The sequence below is a fragment of the Dermacentor variabilis genome, chromosome 3, assembly GCF_050947875.1.
Source record: "Dermacentor variabilis isolate Ectoservices chromosome 3, ASM5094787v1, whole genome shotgun sequence".
NCBI lineage: Eukaryota > Metazoa > Arthropoda > Arachnida > Ixodida > Ixodidae > Dermacentor > Dermacentor variabilis.
In genome coordinates this window covers 111,407,144-111,422,964 of record NC_134570.1, presented here as the reverse complement: position 1 = coordinate 111,422,964, position 15,821 = coordinate 111,407,144, and positions in this window count along the sequence as shown.

Genomic DNA, 15,821 nt, shown 5'->3' with positions numbered 1-15,821 from the left:
ATGACCAGTCCAGTGCGGAAAATAACATGACAACACCAGATTTTTCGTCGCAATGTGAGACGCCTGTCGTAATGACAGTGTTTATCGATAGACTATAGAGAATGACGAGGACAGGGTTTTATAGCGCAAGGGCCAGTATAATGGCCAAAGAGCGCCAACGATCTTGTCATATTATATTTAATGTATGATAGGAAAAATATATCACATTGTTGGAGTAGAAATTATCATAAAATACCTGAACTTGCTCTCGGACACCGCAAAATGTGGTACCGCCTAGATGCGCACATCGGAGCGGCTAATCAAAGTCTGTAGTAAGATCGCTTGAGGCCTATGAAGCTGATGCCAGTGAAGTCCAAAAGATAACGCGGGCAGGCAGTGAATATAGTTTCCGCACTTCTAGCCGGGGTTTCTAGCCTCTGGAAAACACAGATAATAACCGCACTTCCTAGTGCAACACATTATTGGCCACGAATTTGGCGACGCTGCAGCATAGACGCAGGGCCTCCCGCACCAGTAGATCAAGCGGGCGTATATTGTAAGTTGGCACACCAGAAAATCATACACAACCAAATTCTAAAATGGGGCGCGCATAAATTTGGCAGAGAATCAAGAAAGTGCCTTATAACATTCCAACTGCCCGTATTCCTTCTTTAGTTGCATGGTCAATGAAGCCTTCATAAGTTGCACCCAGATACTTGATCGCATTCACTTGAGGTATATTTTTCATACGGTAACAAAGCGGCATAGTTATAGCATTATTAAAGGGGAAAACTAAAACCGAGTGCTTTCTAACGTTAACAAGGTGAATATCGTCCGACTGTGTTTCTATGGCGCACCGGTATGTTTGAAAGCGATATGTGAAGGGACTCCATTGTCTGAGGCGAAAAAGTCAACGTGCTTTGCGTAGACATACGTATATACACTTCATGATGACATAGCATGGATCTGAACGAGATGAATAATAATGGCGAAATTGCAGCTCCTTGAGGAACGCGGCGTAACTTTCAGTGCGCGCTCCCAAAGAAGCCTCTCCTGGTCGAGCTTCTGACACTTAGCGCATTTTCGGGGGGTCCAGAGGGGTAAGAAAAGTACAGTCCTACTACAAATGCCGCCTACCTTTCGGCTGTCTGCTTCAAAGATCACCAGGCGGAATTAGCCCAAATTTCCGGGTTAACACCGCCTGTATGGCAACGCTACCACCACCACTGTATCGCAACCTGCGCCAACTAATAGCAGGCCACTGCTTTAGTTGCGCTGTCCGCGATCCAGTTAGAACCACCGACGCCGTGAGTCGTGCAGTCATGAGCATGGTGACTGCTGCAGTTTGCCTTATTTTCTGACCAAACTTTGGCAACTTTGGCGCGCACTCCATCATTTTGACGTAGTTCGGGGACGATGCGTGTATAAGTACGAAACCCACTTCTAAATTCTTTAGGGTACGCGCTATTCCAGCCGGGCGTGTTCGCAAGGCGCATCCCCGTGGAACGAATTATCAGGATAACACCAGTTTCGAGATATTAATTCTAGAACTTTGTGGAAAAATGCATTGGCGTTTCAGTTAGTTTTGTACTTCAATGCGTAAAACAACGTTTTGTTAAGAAAACAAATGGAACGACATTGCATTCTTTCTGGAAGTTTGACGGCGCATATCTCGAAAATGGTGTCATCCACACAATTATTTTTCAAAAGGGTATGCCTTACAGTCTCACCCGCGAGAATTTGTAAATTGCAATAAGTGCTATAAGGTAATTAGTTAAAGTTAATTAGTACTGTTCGTTAATTATTCGATTATGCATTTCAAGTTCTTGCGCAAGTAATGCCCACCTCTTCGAGTAGACTAGCTCACGTACAATAATTGCGCTACCTACCACAGTAAATTAAAAAAAAATTGGAACGTGTTCGCTGAAACACCCTGTATATTTTGTAGCATTCTTGTATACATCTATTTGAACTTTGTTTTATCCCTCAAACTTTATTTAACTACCGTGTACGCTAGCTGTGCGTCTGCTACATGGCGTTGTACTTGGTTTAATAATACGCGATTGGAGTGCAAAATGCGCACGTATCGGTGCTACGTGGCGTTCATGTCATATCGCGTGTCTCCTCGCACGCTAGGACGCGTTCATAGGGCATTTTTTTCTGTTGAAAGCTAGCAAGCGCTGGCGTGGCTCAGTGGTAGAGTAGCTGATTCATTTTTTTTTCTCATTCCCGGTGATAGTTGCTACGAACAGCGGATACCGGCGGCGAAGGCGGTGGCGGACACCATCGCCAACCGAAACGTCCATTGGAATGAGCCCATAACGGCTTATACGCTGTAAAACAAACGTGTTCCACGCCGGATCCTACTGAACGCCATCGAATGCAACCGGTTCTGGAAAGGGGGGTCTCACTTTGGCTAGACGCGTTCCCGTGGTTAGCGAAGTCGCTGTACCCGAGGGTGGATTCTGATCGCATGGACTCGACTTTGGCGCTGGATTCGCGACAACCCAAGCGGACGCTACCCACGGAGGTCACGCCGAATGTCGTGTCACGGTCAGGTTTGGAATTGCCGCGCGATCCGCCGCTGCCGCTAAAAGCAAACTTTTCCAGCCCCTCCTGCTCCGCTCATCTGTCGGAAGCGTCGTGCGACGCGCCCTTGATGTTAAGGCCATACCCGTGTCCCGAGGGCGAAGTAAGAGCGAGCGCTGCGCTGTGGAGAGGGTTGAGCCGAAAGCGGTAGAATACGGATTATTCACCGCGAAGCGAAGAAGCTTGCTCCCGACGTACCAGGGGAATACACCATTTGCACTTGTTAACGAGTGCAAATTCGTGCCCTAGCGCTTTTTAGAGCGAAGCTTTCTTTGCCTCTTTCTTCGACTTTCCGCTGCTGCTGCGGTCTTGCATGCCGCTAACGCCAGCCACGTCGCGGGACGTGGTTGAGACATGGCCATGTCACAAGAACATACAAGGCATGCGCTGTCGGTGCTTTGTTTCGTGACATTTGTATATGAGCTGTCGTTCTCAAAATTCCGAGGAATAACTTTCTAAAGAATGTAAGGCAAGGTATGCGCCACGAGGAGGGCTTGCGTGCGCGGTTGTGGTTCAGAATGATTGTACGCCAAGCGACGCCCGCGGCGTCGACACCGGATTTTCTGAGACGCGGGGTCCTTGACGCTATCGCGTTAGTACATGACAGGAGTGTGACACAAAGGGGAGACGACCCGACAAGCTCACGTAAACATTTACGCCGCGTCGCATGTGCACAATGTCCTCTTGACGCCGTAATTAGGCGGGATTCCTCACAAATGGAGCACTGGAGCTGCCGCTCATGTCTCTGTGCTCACCCGCAACAGCAACGAGAGTAGAGGGAAGAGGTGGGGACAATGTTAGCGAGGGAATAGAGAGAGAGAAAGAGAGAGAGATAGAGAGAGAGAGGGAGATGAGGCAGTTTTGTGAGCTACAACGCTACAACCCAGAATGGCGCCGAAGCGTGCACTTAGTGCCGAGGAGACGAAGGCTTGCATAAAGCGTCGAGCGGAGCAACAACAACAAACATGAGCGGAGCAGGCAAGGTAACATTTCAAATCACATCACAACTGTCGAATGCCGTCAATACATCACCGCCAAATAATGTCAATGAACGCAAACAGCAGACAAAGCTTCGCTTACATCGATTCCCACAGTACGTGGGATCTGCGTATTTCTTTTTTTTATTTTAGAGTAATCTTTTTGGGATGATAAGAGGAATGCAGATCTCTGTGTGAAGCTGTCATATAGTGAAGCGTATAAAAAATCGTGAAGGACACCAGCGACGATGATCTTGAATGTCAGCGAAACACATATACGATTAAAAAGCTTACCGAGTTCTCTGCATGAAAACTGAATGCATAATATGCACAGCTACTGCAGCGAAATCACCTCTCACATTACCTGTGTTGTTTTTCTTCTCCTGTGTGTCGTCGTTCTTGCCCTGTTTTTAGCCTTTTTCAGCATTCCTAAACAACTGGCTCAGCATTGCGCAATTCAGCAATTCATTTTTTTCTACATCTGGATTTATTTCTGTCCACTACATCAACAGGTATGGGCTTCATACCGTTATAGTCGTTGCATCGCCATTATTCTAGCGTCGGCAATTCCTTGCTCCATCGCCTGCAGAATATTGTGTTGTAGGTAAGGAGCAGGACGCGGCTGGGGCTTCTGCTAAGCAAACTTAGGTGGCTCGGGGTTTTTGCAAGCGGCATCCGAAAGACGTCGTCGTCAATGCCTTCGATGATGTCCTTCATTTTATCAGCTTCGGGCATGGAGACACAGACGTGCTTCGAGACGTCGAGAGCATCCTGAAAAGTAGGAAGACGCTTAAGCTTCGCCTGTAAGCGCGGAAAGCTATAGTATTCAAGTACATCTGAGTGCTCACGCTTCCCGGCAACTGTAGCTTATGTAACCGTAATCTTTACCGGGAAACGCTGGTGGCGAACGCTATGCACGAAGGCGAGCTTTGTGTTCTTTTCTTGATGGTGTGCAAAGAACTGAGGGGGCCGCGCCGCTCATACTAAGACAGACCTCAAACGGCAGCTGGAAAATACTGTCCCGTTAAAAGGGGTTTGTGTTTGAATTTACACGTAACAGAATTGTGTTTTCTCGTATCTTCAAATTACAATCCGACGCCATAGTGTCTGTAGGTTGTGTGGCTCGGAGGGCCTGAGTGTTTCGGAATGATTATTCCCGAAACGACGTTCAATGCTGGACGCCTGATTTCCTGAGACACGGGGCTCTTCACGCTGTCGCGTTAACAAGGTTTCTATGCTCTCAAGCCTCATCGTTCAACGCATACGGCGAGTGTTTTTTCGGTGTGTCATCGCTTTCCGCGCAGGCGTAACTGGCCAGCTGTACCAATTGGCGGTGTTTGTCTGAGGCCGCTACGCACTATATGCGGCACTAAAGTTGTTCTTCTATCACTGCAGTTGCTCATACTTTGTCTTACATTATTTACAATGTTATTCCTGGGAATTTTCGAATGACACCACACAAACAAATGTCGTGGCACGAAAGACCGGTAACGTATTTTTATGTTAAATTTTCTAAGAATGAAATATTAAAAGCGCGAAACAATAACAAAAGATCGGCCTACTCAAGCGGCCGCGTTTTTACCAGAAAGCTCGCCTTCGTGCCTAGCGTTCGCCGCCAGCATTTCCCGGTAATCATTACGGTTTCGTAAGCTGCATTTGCCGGGAAACGTGAGAAGCTGTTAGGGATCTTTGAATGCTATCGCGTTTCACTTTTATATGCGAAACTTAAGCGTCCTATTCTTGCCTATATATATATAGCTTCCGGGTAACAAGATAGACGCGGTCAATTTAGGCGCAAGTGTGATTGACCAGCTGATGACATCGGCGATGCCTGTCTGAATCCGCGACGCAAGCGACGGAAAAAGGCGTCTAGAGGTGAAGAGAATCGCGCGCCGTAGAAAGTACGAAGGAGCGCGCTGAGCGCGCGGCAAAGTAACGCCACCTAGAGGAATGTGTAGGTAACGTAAAAACAAGGCGAAGCGCCGCAGAGAAGGAAGTAGGTGGAGGTGAAACCCCTTAAAGGGACCCTGAAACGCTTTTGACGATTTTCTACAAACGTATTGAGTCGTTAAAGTAGGTCCTTCTGATCATTAATTGACACATCTAAGTGCTCCGCGTAAAGCGTGTAATTTATTATAAGGTTTTAAATATGCACATCGCTGCCGATCGCAGCGCACTGCTCGGCGGAATTTTAAGCCGCCCCTACCCATATGACCGAAATCACCCATACGACGTCAGTGGGGCGAACTATCCGATTGGCTGACAAGGGCGCGTGATTGATAATTTTTCCAACTTTATGGTAAACAAATGATCTTCGTAATAGTTGGAATGTTAGTTAATTTGTTTTTATGAAAAGAAAGTAACATAAAGAGAATGCAAAAGAATAATTTTTCAGTACACTTAAGCACTTCCGGCACACAGTATGTGTCGTCTGCTTGTGTTACAACGTACTCCATTTTGAAGAGAGCTCCGTGGTCAGAGTCGGTCCCAGTCTTTTCGCGAGCACTATGATTCGACTTTGTTGCCTTGTGGACTGCAGACGTAGCGACTGGCAATATGTCAAGCTGCGACATCGTGTCCCTCTGCAAGGCAGCGTACGAGCGAACTGGCTGCTGCGCATCGGACTACCGCTATCCGATCGGCGCCAGGATTTGCGCGTTTGTGGCCGTCACTTTACACCGGAAGATTACTAACGCAACAGCGTTTCCCGAGTCCGGTATTAGGGAAAACGCAAGCGCAAGGGGACAGAGTCTGGCCGCTTGACTTTGCCGTAACGGGATGAGCCATGAGATGAGCAGAAGGGCAAATGCGAATGCTCTGCACGGTGCAGCCACCTGGTGGCACAGAGCTCAACCATACACAGTAGCAGCAACGAAGTGTATTCTTTGCTGCTGGTGTGTATTTTTCGCAGGAGTGTAATCATGAACGCTTGTTTTTATAAATGTTTAAAATGTTTTACACTTGGTTAGAGCAATATTAGCGCTTTGTTTGGCTGGTTAAGCGCTGCACCAACAAGTGTATGGACCGTGCAGACCGTTCAGGCCGCTCACGTACGTCTACGCTTAAGTTCCTTCATCAGCTTGAGTTTATGCCTGCAGTCATTTGCCGAAATGACCAGCTTGCCTGTGGTTACCGGAATACAAGACACGTTCGGCGCTACGACAGAATGCTCGCAACGCACACTCCTTCGATAGCTCTCGCTTGGGGTCGCTGCCAAGCGGCTAGCGGAGCGGTCTCGCGCGGGCGAGGGCGGGCTCCAAAACAACCGGAAGTGGACGATGTGACGTCGCATCGTGACGCTGAACCAGTGAAGGTGGAGCTTAGCCCCACTCGCTGGGCGAGCGAGTTGAGGAGGAAAAGCATGGCTAGGGAGGAGGGTAGCTTCTAATCGCTTGTAGCTCCATTAATATGTAATGCTTCACTTACATTGTGGTGCGAATGTTCCACTTAAGCTGTACCCTATGCGTCTACAAAATTTGTCCGAACCGTTTCAGGGGCCCTTTAAACTTCGTAAAGTAGTGACACTCTCCTCCTCCGCCATCCCTCCTCCTCGTTTCTCCTCTCTTTTACGGTCCCTCCTCGACCGTGGCGCCGCCTACAGTGCTCGAGCGTAGCAACGGCGCCAACATGCGCTCTTCGCCACTATGTAGGTGCTTCTAGAGCAAAAATGGCGCTGATGCACGGCGCGAGGGCCCACGTGACGCTATTAGGCCAATAGCGACGCGGCGTCGGCCACAGCGCGCGAGGAGGAGGCGGCATTTTTCAAAGCGTAGCACCACTTTACGAAGTTTAAGGGACTTTAGGTGGAGGCACGCTGGGGTTGATCTCCTCTGGCAGTTAAAGGGACTTTACTGGCAGTTGCTACAGCTTACGAGCACATCATAATTGGATTTCTCCGCTCTTTCTGCGCATGCGCGAGGAGCAGTAGTTGCGAGTGCGAAATGTGGAGACTTTCGGTCTTTGAGATTTCTCTTCGCATGGGGCCCTTGCATTGCCCAGGGGGCGCTGCGAAAAGGGAGTTAAAAAGCGCCCTCTGTCCTGAACTGGGTAGTACCAAGCTCTGTCGTCTGCTTCGGAAAGCACGTTTACAATATGGATCCGCCACTTTCGGTTTTCTTGTACCATGGTTTGCAGCGAATATCGGGGGCCGAAGATTTTTTCGGGGGTGGCACGCTGCGTAGAGGCAATAAATTATGCAACGCCGAATACGTGTACGCCGTTGAAGAAATAAGCGGCGAAGTTTTAGCGCGGTGTCAATCGCAAGTGAAGCGAGTCACGTGCGAAGTTGAACTTCAGGTAAGGTTTACACGCTGCTAGATTCAGGCGCACAAACAGGAGGAAATGCTTGCTATAAATGAATTCACAGCAGCGATAAGCAGACATCATGTGTACGGAACTGCTCGAGCGCACGACGGTACGCGCCGCGACGTCAGCGATTTTCAGCATGCTGCGAAACGGCGGGCCTCCTGCAATGTAGTAGCGGCCATCGGTCCCTTTAGCAACTGATAAATAACTGATGCAATGCATATGAGCTCGCAGTAATGTACGTGCGAATCGCGCTGCAGCGCGAGCTCGTGCGCTGCTCGCTTGATGTAGCTTTTAATGACAGCGCTCTAACGTCGATGTGCTGCAATCAATACTACCTTGCTGCGCTGCCTCAACTTGCTGGCTTGAGCTCAAGGATGAGCACAGTTAACTCTCTAACCTGTGCTGCTCGTAGTGGGGTAGTGAATTCTCACCGAAGCAGCCCGACAATTTGTGGTCATTTGCGCACACCTGGTCACTTCACCACTTCGCACTAGTCGAATTGTTAATTGTCGCTGTGGCTGGATCTCAAATCGTGAATCACGAGCCATGCCTGCTGCTATGCCGCGGTCTGCCGTCGGGACTGTAGGTGCAAAAGACCGAATTCTAGAACGCAGATAATCAAGCAAGCTTCAAGACAGGCGAAGCAGTCAGCATGGCGCGAAGTTTCGCTTACCCAGCGCGACGAACTGCAGCTATCCAGCGCGCCCGACGCTCCGCTTCGTGAGGCCTTGAAGGAAAATTGCAGAATCTGATGTTGGGATTCAGGCCTTCTCGTTCATGGCAGCTCACGACGCAGAAGTAACGACGGTGACGCTTTTTCGAGGCTGAGCTAGGTCTCTCCGGATCGACGTCGCCGATTCCTTCTCCTTCCAGCATTACGTCTCACGGAGAGTACGTTTTCGTTAAACTATAGGCTGCGGCTAGCTCGCAGCGTGGTCGGCGTGGTCTGTGTGAAGTGACGAGCCTTTTCACACTCGCAACAGAGCAGAAAAAAGTGCGAATCGACGCAAAACTCAGGCTAGAAATGTGCTTCGCCACAGCCAGGGCTCAATACTACCCAAGCCGGTACTACCCAGATAACGTTTCGCGCGCCGCCACCAGGCACCGCTACTATACCTCAAACTCCAGCGCAAGACGCCCATAGGTAGGTACTACGGTGAAGAAAGTTGTTAGCTCCGTTTGTCCTTAGCCGAGCTGGCAGGCAGAATGCGTGGCCGGCAAGGCGAATAAGCCGTGTCCGACGTAAGTTTAGTGCTGTTCTGTTGCGGCGGTCGCATATTAAATTTTTATAGTTGCAGGGAGATACGTTTGGAAATGAGGTCTCTTCTCGGATGACTTTAGTGGCAAAGCATTACATCGCGCCGATGCATTGTTCATTAGTATCGTAGAGCAAGCTCAGCATACCGCACACTTTAGGAGATTCGCAGGGACGGAAACAGTTTATGAATTCCACTGACGTGCCGATGCAAGGTTGTTGCATTCTTTTTTAGCGGCGGTAGCATATTAAATTCTGATAGTCGCAGGGGGAAACCTTTGAACGTGAGACGTTTTCTCGGATGACTTTAATTGCAAAGCATTACGTCATGTCGATGCATTGTTCATTAGTGTCGTTGACCATACCATACACTTCAGGGCAATCGCGGGAACGGAAACACTTTATCAATTCAACTGCCGTGCCGATGCATTACTTCTTGATGTAACTGAGGATACAACACCCTTGGAGATTCGTGGGAACGGAAAATTTTGTACTCTGTATGTGAAAGTACTAAAACTTGCGTCGCCATGCAATCCGAGCCGTAGATCGTTGTGAGAGCTGTACAGCCACACTAGCAAAACACTACGCCCTGCTGGTGAATACGGAACGAATGTATGCTAAAGAAAACGGTCGTCATGCAATTTCATAGCAGTAGACCCCTGTGAAAGCTGTACAGTAACGCTGATATTGGCTACGTGGTGCAGATTCGTAGCGATTCTGAGGTGCTTGTGCGCAAGGGTAATTAATGAAGGAGCGCGTATTTCTTGTGTGCAAGGGTAATGAATGAAGGAGCGCGTATTACTAATCCCGGCTGTTACGATGTCTAGCTCATATACGGGGCGCTCTATGTGGGCGAAACATGGGCTCAGATTGCTACAACCGCGCGCGAAATAGCTCTGAAGGCCTGCCAGTACACTTGTTCGGCGTCTCCGTGCTTGTACAGCGACAGGAGACGTGACGGCAGGCGCGCACGTGTATCACAATATATATCCTTCCAGTGGCCGCTTTCCACTCTTGATATACTTCGCTGCAATACACTATGCGTGTTTGATTGCGCGACACTGGTTCGCTGCGGCGAAGCTGACTTTAGGCGAACGGCATTATGCAACGCTCGAGCCATCTCGTCCGTCACTGCGGATAGGAAACGCATACGCGTTCAAGCTATTTGAGCTGCATAATTTTGTCGATGTTTACCCCTCTTTACTAAATAAAGAGGATAACATACGCCTGTGTGGGTGATTTAAAAGATTGATAAAAAGCCTAGTAACCTATGTGCAGTCAGTTAAAAAACACTATTTATGAAGGTGTCCACGCTCCTGTAAAAAAAAAAAAAAAATGGAATTCCGGGATGACCCTCTGGAGGTGGATCCGCACCTATGTAAACAGAGCTGGCTCATCAGTCACAAAGTAGGAGCTTAGAAGAACTTCTTAATGCTCATTATGCGACATTGACAGCGATTAATTTGTGGTCAGCCAGTGACAAACGCATTGCACTAAACAGTTTGTTCCGTATTCATCAGCAGGGCGTAGTGTTCTGCCACTGTGGCTGTACAGCTCTCACAACGATCTACGTCTCAGATTGCGTGGCGATGCAAGTTTTAGTACTTTCAAATACAGAGTACAAAATGTTCCATTCCCACGAATCTCCTAGTGTGTTGTATCCTCAGTTACATTAGGAACTATCGCATCGGCACGGCAGTTGAAATCATAAACTGTTTCCGTTCCCGCGATTCCCCTGAAATATCTGGTATGCTCAACGACACTAATGAACAATGTATCGGCAAGACCTAATGCTTTGCCATTAAAGTCATCCGAGAAAACGCCTCACGTCCAAACGTATCCCCCTGCGACTATCAGATTTTAATATGCTACCGCCGCAAAAAAAAAAAAAAAAGCAACAAACTCGCCTAGGACACGGCTTCATCGCCTTGCCGGCCACGCATTGTCTGCCAGCTCGGCTAGAGACAAACGGAGCTAACAACTTTCTTCCCCGTAGTACCTAGGCGAAGAGAAATTTCAAGGACCGAAAGTCCCCACATTTCGCTCTCGCAACCACTGCTCCTCGCGCATGCGCAGTAAGAGCGGAGAAATCCAATTATGATGTGCTCGTATACAGCTTTGCTTTGCGATGCATACGTATCCCGTTCGTCTCGCGATAACATCGGTCTCACACGCCGTACGCTGTATGTGCAGTGAAAGCGTGAGACGGTGAGCCGATGACGATCACCCAATGTCGCGTGGGCACGGCAGGAAGCGCGCCGTATGCCGTCACGCGCATGTTGCCGGTGCGTTGTGTTCCTACCACTCAGTTTGCATTGAAGCTCTAAGCCGCCCGCAGGTCAATACGCTCGCTGCTGCTGCCGTGATCCCTCGTGCCAGCCTACTGACAGCGAGTGTCCGCGGTTGTCGCGTATGAAGTGTTTGGCTGTGCACGCTGACATCATGCTAGGCAATTTACATAGTAAGCGAATGTTTCGAACGGAGTGTTCTATTCCGGCGGCTTCTGCGTATGGCGCGGCCGCGCGAACCCTATTTTGAATACGATCTGTGATGCGGGCAGTGTAGGCTTCTAGGCGCACCAAGGGTCGATAGCGTCGTGTGCGCTATAGCACCTATACGCTTGCGCGTCACCCAAGTTCACGTAGTGAAACGTCACTGTAACTTTCATGCGCTGTTTTCGCCTTTTTTTGTTCAACCTCATTGATCAAAACGCGCTGCGTTTAACAATTTTTCATCAATGTCCAGCGTTTCACACTTATACACCCATGCACTCTTACGCAACACGCTTGCTATGCCGCTGAACCTGCTAATTTTCTCTGCTCACCTATTTGGCTTTCGCATCAACACTATTATTGAACACTTTGGATATTGTTACAAAACGAGAATGCTTTTTGCATTTCTACCATGGCATATTGCTTTTAACCAAACGTGCTATACACAAACACGTAAGCATCATTATTACATGACCTTCGTCAGATGTCATTAGTATAGAGCGGCTAAAGTTAAAAAAGGGCTGGCCGCGCACGAAAACGCTTTGTCAATAGGGCTCAGCACGATGCATAGATCTAAGACAATATGTTTATTCTCCCTCAAAAATGGAACAAAGAAAAAGACAACAGGAAGACAAAAAAAGACAACAAAAAAGAAAGGACAACTGAGAGAAAGAGAAATAGAAGACAGGAAAGGCAGGGAGCATCTGAACGGCAAGTTGGGCCAGTTGGTTGGGATTCATGGTATGGGTTGTAACAGCGCACACAAGACAGGGACAACAGAAGAATAAAACGACGACACAGCGCTGACTCTCAACTGGTTTTTATTGAAGATATGTCTAACATATATATATGTAGGAGCCATTTGATAAAAACCATGACATGCACAAGATACAGATATGCGTCGAGGCAACTGCGACAAACTGACACAATCAAAATTTACATAGGTAATGCAGTTCCTTGTCATAAAGAGCGATAGAAGGTTCACTGATACACGCTTTGTCCCTAATCTTTATATTGTGAGCTTCGGCGATCTCCCTTGTCATTTGGTTTGCGTGTTTAAAAATGACAGTAGTTTTCTTAAATTCCGGGCGACACCCGCACGACTTGCAATGCTCCGGGAGATGAAGTGGCGCAACCCCTTGCAGAGATAGCTCATGCTCTCGAAGTCGAACATTCACACATCGCTTCGTTTGTCCCACGTACTCTCGACCGCAAGATAATGGGATGGCATATACGACCTGCTTTGCACAATTGATGTATCTGTTCACATGTTTTACAGTGCATTTTCCCTTCCCTCGCTTTTCCTTCAGAAAATTATCAAGTAACGGGCATATGCGACCTATCTTTTGTTTCGCGGAAAAACGAACATCAATGTTGTACCTTGACCCAATGTTCTTAAGCCCGTGCGCTAGCTTGTGTACATACGGTACAACTGCGTTTTTTCTTTTTTCTTCTAATTTGGCTTGAATACCTTGGTCATTTGTGCTCTTGACGCCGCGAACCATACTTTCACTCGCAGATGAAATGATCGCTTCGGGGTAATCAGCGTCCAATAAACGAGTTACTTGATCAGAAAAAGCAGCCTTCGTCATATGAAAACACGACTTTTTTAAAGCAGCATTTAGGATAGACTTCGCTATAGCCCGCTTCACTAATTTGGAATGACCAGATTTATAGTTCAATATGGGCTTAACCGACCTGGGACCATATTTCCAGCACGCATGAAATTTACCAAAAATTATTCTCAGGTCAAGAAACTGCAGTTGATGGTCCTTAGGCACTTCGAAAGTAAAATCAAGGCCCATGCCGTGCTGCCTGAATAACGTTAAAATTTCATCAACACCTTCAGCGTGAATGTCTCTGGTAAAAAATAAAACGAAATCATCAACATAGCGAAAAACCCTATTGGAAAGTTTAGCAAGGTGGCCCTCTAATTGCCTATCAATATAACCTAGAAAAATGTCACTAATGATAGGAGCTACGCAGGAGCCAATGCATACCCCCGATTTTTGTATATACAGACCCCCTTTCCATGAAACAAAGGTAGATCTCAAGTAAAAGGAAAGGAGTTCATGTGAACAGATACATCAATTGTGCAAAGCAGGTCGTATATGCCATCCCATTATCTTGCGGTCGAGAGTACGTGGGACAAACGAAGCGATGTGTGAATGTTCGACTTCGAGAGCATGAGCTATCTCTGCAAGGGGTTGCGCCACTTCATCTCCCGGAGCATTGCAAGTCGTGCGGGTGTCGCCCGGAATTTGAGAAAACTACTGTCATTTTTAAACACGCAAACCAAATGACAAGGGAGATCGCCGAAGCTCACAATATAAAGATTAGGGACAAAGCGTGTATCAGTGAACCTTCTATCGCTCTTTATGACAAGGAACTGCATTACCTATGTAAATTTTGATTGTGTCAGTTTGTCGCAGTTGCCTCGACGCATATCTGTATCTTGTGCATGTCATGGTTTTTATCAAATGGCTCCTACATATATATATATATGTTAGACATATCTTCAATAAAAATCAGTTGAGAGTCAGCGCTGTGTCGTCGTTTTATTCTTCTGTTGTCCCTGTCTTGTGTGCGCTGTTACAACCCATACCATGAAAGGCAGGGAGGTTAACCAGATGCACCTCCGGTTTGCTACCCTGCACTAGGGGAAGGGGGTATGGGGATGAAGAGAGAGAGGAGAGAGAGAGCACAGTTCTGCGCACATTTGATGGTTCGCACCGAGTCTGCACACGGTTCCCGAGACCTGTCGACTTGACGTATTTCAAGAGCGCTTTCGTGGCATTCTGTGCCATCGACGCGTACGGCCAGGGTCCAAGGACCTTCATTATAGAAAACTGTCTAGAGTCGAGCTGCTTCAGTGTTGTCCGGAGAGCTTCACGCTCGAAGTCGTATTGGGGACATATACATAGGATGTGTCCAATCGTTTCTGTGGTTCCGCAAGAGTCGCACACGGGCGTAACCCCCATTACAATGCGGAACGAGTGGGCTTTCATAAATGCCACCCCGAGCCAGAGGCAGCTCAATACTGTTACCTCAGAACGGGAAACTTTTGATGGCACTTGTAGCTTTAAGGATGGATCCAGCCTATGAAGATGACACTTCGGGAGGTTGGGAGAAAACCAGTATTTGTGTGTCATAACTTTAGCCACGATATCAAGCATTCTTGCAGCATCGACTCTGGACATAGGGATTGGAACTGGTTGGGCTTCCAGATTGGCAGACTGGGCAGCTTCGTCGGCGAGGTCATTACCAGCAATGCCGGTATGTCCAGGTAGCCACTGGAATGTAATTTCGTGCTCTTTAGCGACAGCTTGATGGTGATCTTCTCCTATTTCATATGTCAGCTGCTCATGAGTCCTATGATATAGGGCAAAATGCACACTCTGAAGTGCTACCTTAGAGCCGCAAAAGATGACCCATTGCTGAGGTGTCTCTTGCAGGAGATATTTGAGAGCAGCACGCAGGGCAGCAAGCTCTGCCGCTGTTGATGTTGTCATGTGGGACAGTTTGAATTTGATTGTAGTTTTCGTAGCCGGAATGACAACGGCACCTGAAAAGCGGGTAGGTGAGACCCAACCATCAGTATAGATGTGTATTCAGTCCCCGTATGTATCATTGATTAATAGCAGCGTCATCTGTTTCAGAGCTATTGTTGGGTGATTGACCTTCTTCTTTACACCCGGAAAACTTCACACCTGAGGCTGTTGGAGACACTAGATGGGTAATGAAAGCCTTGCTGCTGGTACGTATCCTAATAGAAGACAATCTGTATGGGTGATTATAACTTCAGAAAACGTTGCACGCTGTCTCTGCGATGGCAAGAACGGCAAATGAACATCAGGGACGCGGGAAAGATGACGGATATGCGTCCTGAGACAATCCACAGCAACGTACGTTTGGATGGAATGATCTTTGGCGAGCACGATTGTTGCAGCTGTTGATGCACAGCGAGGACGTCCTAAACACGTGCGCACTGGTTGGCCCTGTAAGCTGTACAATGAGCTAATATTTCACTTGCACGTACTGGACAACACTGGAAGGCTGTAGTGTAAATAGCCTAGGAATACAGCTCCGTACAACTTAAGCCTGGAGCGTACAGATGTGTCCCATGTTTTCCCGCAGATGAATATCAGTACCTGAGCAGTCGACAACAGTTTTTTCTTCAGGTACGTGCAATGAGGGCTCCAGGAAAGATTTCGATCGATT